A 9,009-nucleotide genomic window follows, 5' to 3' on the forward strand; every position below is an offset into this window, starting at 1 on the left:
GAGGACTGACATGGTGGCAACAACAATGGGCTCAAACATAATAACAGTTGTGAGGATGGTGCAAGACTGGGCCATGTTCTGGTTTGTTGTGTACGCCACTGTGATTGGGAATTGACTTGATGGCACCTAACAGCAATTTGACTGTAATGACACCGAAGCCACTGAAGACCTCTGAATGAATCTGACCTTTATTGTGTGGGAGACACAAAGTTACAAGGTGCTTGAGGCAGGCTCACTGGGTCCAGGTTCTCTCACCCATCCCCTGTACCTGGATATCAGGAGTAAAACATGGACATGGGATTTTGCTTTTATGTACCTGTGGGCCAAACAAAGGTCAGGGGAGAACTTTGTTGGGTTCTTTTTCTCTTCCTTTGGGTTGGGGAGTGACTTGTTTTCTTAACTAATGGGTATTGCTGGTACATAGACCTTGTTTATCTAGTCTGTCCTGCTTCTTCAAGCTTCTCAGGGTAATTACTTTCCCTCTGAAGTCACTTACTAACCAGTCTCTGCTGACTTGTAATTCCCCTTGCTACACTGAATGTCTTCCGTTTGAAAACGTTTCCATCTTGTTAAGTCTTTATCCAGCACAGGCTGTAGTTATTTCTAGAAGCTTGATTTCAGTATCAATTAACACATCTACAGACTCACTCTTTGTGTGTGTGTGTGTGGTGTGAGCAGGAGTGTCCCTGAGCCTCTCAGAAGGGCTTGTGGGTTTGCAGCTCTGAGAGGAGAAGTGAAGGGAGACTCTAGGTATACACAGACAGACCCATCACCGCTTCTTGGTATGGGGAAGAATGTATTTCCCAAGTCAGGATTCCTGGTATGGATGGATACCAGGAGATGGATCAGGAGGAGAGCAGGGCTTTGTGTTCAAAGGCACAGGCAAAGATATCCTTACACATCACTTCTGCAGACTGGGTGGTGAAACTGTTTGCTCTTAAATAGCTATGTTTCTAAGCACTTTAGAAAGCCTCATTTGCTAAATCAAAGGTAATGAGCAGAGGCGTCTTTAAAAATGGAAGGCTGGCGGTGCTGAGAACAGTTTCCTCATCAACTCTTTGAAGGGAGCACTCCAGAAGGAGTCTCCTCCAATAGGGGGTGTGTCCAGCAGACAGCCATCATGTGTCATCCAGCCATTCCATGTACATGAGAACAAGAACTGTCTTGTGCCCTTGAGTTGATTCTGTCTCGTGGTGACCCCAGTTACAGAGTGGTGGTGGTGGTGTGCTGTGGAGTCAGTTCCAACTCACAGCAAGCCTGCATAGGGTTTCTGAGGCTGTAAATCTTTACAGGAGCAGAAAGCCTCACCTTTCTCCCACAGAATGGCTGGTAGTTTCGAACTGCTGACCTTGTAGTGAGCAACCTGACTCATAACCTCTACGCTACCAGAACACCTTCAGTTACAGAGCAGAACTGCTTCAAAGGCTGTAGAGAAGTTGTTATCGAGTTCATTTTGACTCATAGCAACCCTGTATAGGGTTTCTGAGGAGTGACTGGTGGATTTGAACTACTGATCTTGAAGTTAGTAGTCCAGTGCATATCCTACAGAGCCACACCAGGATTTCTATAGAAGTAGATTCCAGACCTTTTCTTCTGTGGTGTTACTGGGTAGGTTTGAACTCCCAGCTGAACACACCTTGCGTGTAAGTGTACTCCCATCTGAAGGGTTTGATGCCTCAGGTTTTTAGTAATTTGGACTGGACCTTGCCCGTTTACTGGGTGGTTATATTTACCCATCTGGAAATGGCTGCATCTTGGGTACTGGGCCCACTGGCTTCTGCCTTCATGTACTCTTCCAGACTTGGCTGGTAGTCCTGGGTTTGGACTTTGACAAGTAGATGCTTCCAGTCCAAGGGCATTTGGTTTTGTGATACCACTCCTCCTCAGATGATATCTAAGGGCAGGTGACTATGTGTCCCTGTTTGTCTGGGAATGTCTGGGCTTACAATGACCGTCCCTGCACTCTTACCTGGTTAGTTAGCATTTGTCATACCTACTTCAACCCTAAGGAGCTCTGGTAGCATAGTGGTTATGAGTTGGACTGCTAACCTCAAGGTCAGCTATTTGAAACTACCAGATGTTCCATGGGAGAAATATGAGGCTTTCTGTTCCCCTAAAGATTTACAGCCTTGGAAACCCTATACAGGGTCACTATGGGTCGGAACCAACTCCCTGGCACACTACCACCACCACCACCACTTCGATGCTGGTTTTTTATCCCCTGTTTCTAGGTAAAATTTACATAGCATAAAACCATTTAAAAGTGTACACTCAGTGGCATTTAGTAATTCACAATGTTGTACAACTATCATCTCTATCTATTTGCAGAATATTTTCTTCTCCCTGAAAGGAAAGCTCATACCCATTAGTCCCTCCCCATTTCCTCCCACTCTCCATCCGCTGGCAACCACCAATCTGCTGTCTGTCTCGATGGATTTACTTATTCTGGATATTTCATATAAATGGAATCATACAATATTTGCTCTTTTAAAAATCGTTAAAAAACTTATTGTTCTTTCACTTAACATAATGCTTTCGAGGCTCATCCAAATGCTTTCAAGTTTCAACATAGATCAGTGCTTCATTCCTTCTGATTACTGAATAATATTCCCTATTTGTTTATTATAAATGGAAATAGGCTGCTTTGTTTATCCAAACATCCATTGAGGGACAGCTGGGCTGATCCTTACTTTTGACTATTTTGAATAAAGCTGCTTTGTTCATTTGTGTACAAGTTTGAAGATTTGTTCCCCACATTGAGTCCCTGTTTGGATGGCACCCCATGCACTCACCCTATTCTTGGGGGACTTTGTGGTGCAACTGTCAGAGGGGAAAGTGGAGAGGGATTCCAGATAGCCACAAATAGAACTATTGTTGCTTCTTGGGGTACTGGGATGGGGCTCTTTCTAAAGTCAGGGCTCCAGGTAAGACATGGGGCAGGGAGCTGTCTTAGCTCTTAGTCTCTCACGCTTGTGACACTCTGCTCTTGTGTTTATAAGCTGAGCAGGACAAACCCACACCCTAGGGAGATTTGCCCTCAGCACACAATGAGAGACACAGGGCTGGCTGTCAGAGGAGGGGGGGGCAATGTTCTGCTGCTCACCTCTTCTCCCTAAATTCTGGGGCTAATGGGAGGCAGCTGTGTACTGAGTGTCTCTTGTCCATGACTCTGGAGATATGCAGTGGACATGGCCAGCAGAAAGTCCTTGCTTCCATGGGACCTCTCTAACTGCTGCCTGGCACCTGAACAGTCCTAGTCCCAGCCACCCAGGTACCACCGCTGGCCACACAAAGAGGACAGTCTGTAGATTGCAGAGCTCTGGAAGACTCGAAGGTTCTGGAGAACTGTTTGCAGGTCTCAAGGTTTGGCCACGCCTGCAACCCTGAGGGGACCTATTTTCTAAAGGCTAGTTCTTGAATCTGGGCTGCCTGGGACTCAGTGGAGGCTCTGGGGATACCCCTTCTCCCTATACACTGATAGCTGCCATTGTTTTGTATCTAGTAATGGATGAGGTAGAGTCCTGGTGTGGCGCAGCAGGATAAGCACTGGACTTCTAACCACAGTCTGCAGTTCAAAGCCACCAGCCATCCCTTGAAAACCCTATACAGGGTCTGAAAGGGGAAAAACAACCCCGGTGCCACTCATCAATCACACCTCATTCCAAATGGCCCATCTATAGACTTTTATTCAGGGTGAGGATGATAACCTCTGCCGGAGAGAGAAGGCAGGAGGCAGAAGGGAGGAGAGAAAGAAGGAAGAGAGAGAGGAATCAACAGGAAGGGAGGGGACTTATATAGGTTCAACAGGAAGGGAGTGGTCATTGCTGGGGTGATTTAGCTCTGGCCTATCAAAAGCCATGTTGTCCTTTAAACTACAAGCCTTGTAGCTTAGGGCGGGGAAACAGACAAAATGGAGTTGGAGGGAGGGGAGAGGGAAGAAACGGAAGGTATTGTAACATTGTAACAGGGTCACTATGATTTGGAACCAACTTGACTGCACTTAACAACAACTACAACAATGGATGAGGTGCTCCTGTTGACCCCACCCTGGGCTCCTGGGTATCTCCCTGGTCCACTGGGTGCCTGTGGGGGCAGGTGAGGCCCAGGAACCTGCCCAATACTCCTGGCCAGAGTTTCCAGTCCTCTTCCTCCTGGCCATCTATGCTCAGAAGAATGGGACTCAATGAGTTTCCAGTTTGAATTTGATCCACGTATCCACAAAGATGAAACTCTCAACTTCCATCCCCTTGTTTCCTAATAGTGACAGTATGGGAATTCAGACTCGGGTGGAAGCTGAGCCTTTTATAGAAGCCGACACTGGGTCTGTCTTGGTTACCCGAGTCTGCTGAAACAGAAGTGCTACAAGGGGGGGGCTTTAAAGAGCAGAAATTGATTTTCTCACTGCTCAGAAGGTCAGGGGTGAGGCCCCAGGGGGAGATCCTTCTCTATTTTTGCTTCTGATAGGTGACACTACTTCTTGGTCCTTGATAGCCACCTTCCCCTGTGTGTGTCTCTGCACTAATCTGCTCAGAAGTGGTTAAGTTTAAGGAGCGACCTGTCCTACTCGGGCATGACCAAATTAACGTAACAAAGAAAAGCCTACTTCCCAACAAGATCACATCCACCTCTCCTAAAATACAGATTTGGGAGTCCATGACAATCCAATCCATAACAGGGATCTAGTGTCTGGTGGGAAAGGGTCCCTCAAATCTGGTTCCAATTAGAAGCAGCCGTTATGAAATGGAAGCGTGCCTGGCTGCCTCTCGAAGCCAGTTCTAATTGTACCTTCCTCGGCTTGAAATGCTGCTTCAATTAGCGTGATTGCTCAGGTTTTTAAGGTGCTCTTCCAGCTCTGTTATTCCTCCTGGAGGCCAGGCAGCACTGTGTTATCTTTTTACCTGCATTAATCCCTGGATGCCCCTTGTGGATTCCAGACAGCTCTGCCCTGCCTATTTCTAGTTTGTTGAGATATGAGTGGCTTGACTCCCAACATTGCACTTTCTAAAGACTTTGCTGGGCTGAGAATACCTTTGCCTATGCTGGGTGAGGTGTGGTAAGAGGCAACCACACACACTTGCCCCTCAATGATGGCTCAGGTTGGGGGCCTTCTCATTGTCCCCTTGAGGTATAGTTCGGCTTCCTTGCTCCACAAGTTGGGCATTTCTGGCAAGAGGAGTAATGGGTTCAGTTGGAACTATTCTGGGTTTCAGAAGGAGAAGGAGGAAGCAGGCCCAAGGGTGGACTCCGGTGCCTACTACCCACCTACCCAATTACACCCAGGCCCCTGCTTGCACAATCTCACTGTCCCCATGATCCTGGCATTGACCTTGGGAATGAGCCTGGTAGCTGCCTCCACACTCTTAGGTTCTGATCTCTCAGGGCCACTGTTATTGATACAGTGATATGAAAGCACCTGAACTGTCCCTTTTGGAGTCCTATGTCTGTAACTTGGAAAGACAAGGGGCTGTCTGAGGAGGTCACACAGCTTCTGAAAAGGAGAGGGACTGGCTGGCTCAACTCAGGGTCCTCTCTATTCAGTTACCCTGCTGGTAACTGCCAGTGAAGCCAAATGAATGTGTAGAAACCAAAGCTGGGTGAAATCCCAGCACCCCCTTAACCATGGTGGTAATAAAAACATCTTTGGGTTTTAGAGAAAAACAGCTAAATGGTGTCCTTGATTTGCTTATATTTCTCTGATTTTCTATAAGAGCTGTCAGTGTTCATGATGGCTTTGGGATGGAACTGCTGAATGCCAGGACAGCTCGGAACTGTTCTTGGAGTTGGGGTGAGAGTGGGTGTGTGCAGTGGTTGTGTTGAATGGGATGGTAGGAGTGGAGTTGTGGGAGAAATGGAGGAGTAGGGTAGGGTGTGGTAGAGTCAGGTGGTGGTGAGGTTGAGGGCAAGGGTGGCCTTTGATGGAAGGGGGTGAGAGTGGGAATGGGGTGCCGAGGATGAGTTCAGGTGCCCTGGGTGAACAATGTAGCGGAGCCAGGGGCACACGGGAGAAGGTACCAGGGAAGGTCTCTCAATGGTGACATGTGAGGTGAGCTTCCATTACTGATGTCCTAGTTACATTTCCAAGGACATTAAGTCTTGCCTCCCCACTTAGCCACCAAGCTCACCATATGCCTGATCCACCTGGGAAATGTCACGATGTCTTGTGGTGACACTCTCTGCAATGCCCACTGAACTCCTGGTTTTGGCGAACCATCTGTGTTGGACCCCAATCTTGGATTTTATTGGTGATATTAACCTCCTCTGGACTTCACTGCCATCTTTGAGGACCAGCCTACCACTTGCTCTGGGAGTGAGAGGCCTTTTCTTTTGATAGCTGCCACCAGCCAGGATGATCAGGTTGTTTTCTGACTCTTCCCACCATGAAACCCTTTACCTCAAGGAGAGGGTGCCAAATGTTGGAGAGTCAGACCCCTGGGGGTTGGCATTGACCAATGGGAAGCCAGACATGGGAAGTACCAGGGCAGACAAATTCCACCTCCTTTCTCTTTCCTGTGGAATAACTGTGAGCGCAACACTTCCTGTAGCCTGGTCAGAGGAGCTCATGCGCCTACCAAGGAATTCTCAGTACAACTCCCCTCTCCCTCGTCCCTTACACTGACTGACCTGGGTTTGTACCTCCCAGGTGGCGCATCAGCATTTTCATCCTTGTTTCGGTCTTGGTTTGTTGGAAGACCTAGTCTAAGACCTATTATTCAGCCTAGCTTGGGTAGAGGGTTGTTTGTTTTTGTTTTTGTTTTTGCTTTATTCTAGCACCTCTTGATAGCTGTTGATATAAAGCTCTTATGCTCACATTTGTGTCCAAGGCTCCATGGAGAACAAATACCCATCTGTCCATCTCCATCTTTCTGCTGGTGATGGTCAGGAGCCCCAAGGGTCCTGGTTGATTGATTAGGAGAATGTTGTTGTTAAGTGCCGTTGAGTCGGTTCCAACCCGTAGCGACCCAGTACAGGGTTTCCGAGGGTGTAAATCTTTATGGGAGTAGAAAGCCTCATCTTTCTCCCGCGGAGCGGCTGGTAGTTTTGAACCGCTGACCTTAAGGTTCGCAACCCGATTCGTAATCACTATGCTACCAGAGGAGAATAGAGGACTGTGTTTCCAGTGACTGAGTGAAAAGGAGAGCTATGGTTGCATGTGCCCATAGGCATGTGACTTATCCTCAAGAGGTGGGTAGCTGGTGAGGACGCTTGCTGCCCTGCATCCTTTCGGAGTCTTGACTGTGCAGTAGGATTCTGTCCCCTCTTTGTTGCTTTGAGTGCGTGGAACAGGAAAGTTCCTGAATGGCCACATCCGTGCTTCTCTTGTCTCTGCTCTGCTCACTTAGCTCTTGGTGATGAATTTTTTTACACAGTCGTGATGATTCGCTCCTCCAGTTTAGTTTTAATTAGGTTCCATAAAACATCGCCTGCTGTGAGTTCTGGTTCAGTAATTACTATATCTTTCAGGTTCAAAGAAACCTGAATCTTCCCTTTTAGTAATTTAACAGAACATTTCACGCTGTAAGGGCTAAATGCCCTCCAGATTCCTCTGTCTTCTCCAAAGTCACTATAAGACGTATTGTTTTTATTACTGGAAGGCTGGCTGGCCCCTTACTTCTCTCTCCAGTATCAATGTCAATTCAACTGTAGGCTGAGTTACCTGTCACGTGGGGCTCGGACCTCATGTGTCTGAGACAAAATATCAGTAGTCTGTTCCCAAAGCCAGCGGTTCAAAACTCAGTGAGACAAGTGGCTGGAACCTTCCATTCTGTTCTGTGTTTTGAAAATGTTCACATTGTATTTATGATGAGGCACCCTGGCAGTACAATGGCCAAGCGCTTGACTGCAAGCTGAGAGGTCAGTGATTTGAACCCATCAACTGCTCTGTGGGTGAAAGACGGGACGGTTCGCGTCCAGAAAGATTTACAGTCTCCGAAAGCCACTGTTCTGTAAGATCACTATGAGTTGGAATCTACTCGGTGACAGTAGTTTTTTGTATTTTTGGTTTTAGTGCTAAATGTAGAAGTCCCAGGGTTGGTGCAAATGATTAACAAACTTGGTTACTAACTGAAAGGTTGGAAGATCAAGTTCACTCAGAAGTTCTCTGAAGAAAACCTGGCAATCTATTTCTGAAAACTCAGTCACACTGAAACCCTATGGAACATATCTCTCCTCTGACACACATGAGGATGCCATGAGTCAGATGGTAATGGTGGTGGCTTTAGGTGGTAGTGCTATGTACAAAGGTTAGGAATCCTGGCTAAGGTGTCTTCAGGTGAGGATCAGAGTCTGGTATCATAGTGGTTATGAATCCGGCTGCTAATCTCACGGTCAGCAGTTCGAAACTACCAGCTGTTCCGTGGGAGAAAGATGAGGCTTTCTGCTCCCATAAAGATTTATAGCCTCGGAAACCCTGTACAGGGTTGCTATGCCTTGGAACCGACTCCACGGCACCTAACAACAACAACAACAACATCACTATTTACCACCAGTTGCTCCTCGAAACCCTACGCATTGTTTCTGGGAGTCAGAGCCAACTAGATGGCACTTAACAACAACAATCACTATTTATTCAGTTGTTCATATGGACACAGATTTGACTGGAGGGAACCCTGTCCAACTGACTCCTTCTGATGGTTGAGCACTTTCTTCCTCCATGCACAGTAAACTATTCCAGGCTCAACTATCCCCTCCTTCTCTTCAGGAGTCCCAGTTAGATTTTCTCCTTTGGATTCTCAAATGCTGACTGCATTCTGGAGTGTGGTGTAAGGTCTTCATGGACTAAAATGTGTGCCTCCAAAATGGTCTGTTTGTGGAGTGGAAATTGGCGGTTTCATCTCTTGGAAATGTATGTAGTCTCTATTTTCAGGCTTGGAGAATGAGGAGATTAAATAACAGATCTTCTCTGATGAAGCAGACAAGCTGCTTATCACATTTGCTGATCAAGACCCAACTTCATTCTTCACAGAATGAGAAACTCTGCCCCAAGATGTTTCCAAGCTCTTTCATGTGAAT

The sequence above is a fragment of the Chrysochloris asiatica genome, unplaced genomic scaffold (genome assembly GCF_000296735.1).
Source record: "Chrysochloris asiatica unplaced genomic scaffold, ChrAsi1.0 scaffold00425, whole genome shotgun sequence".
In the NCBI taxonomy this organism is placed as follows: domain Eukaryota; kingdom Metazoa; phylum Chordata; class Mammalia; order Afrosoricida; family Chrysochloridae; genus Chrysochloris; species Chrysochloris asiatica.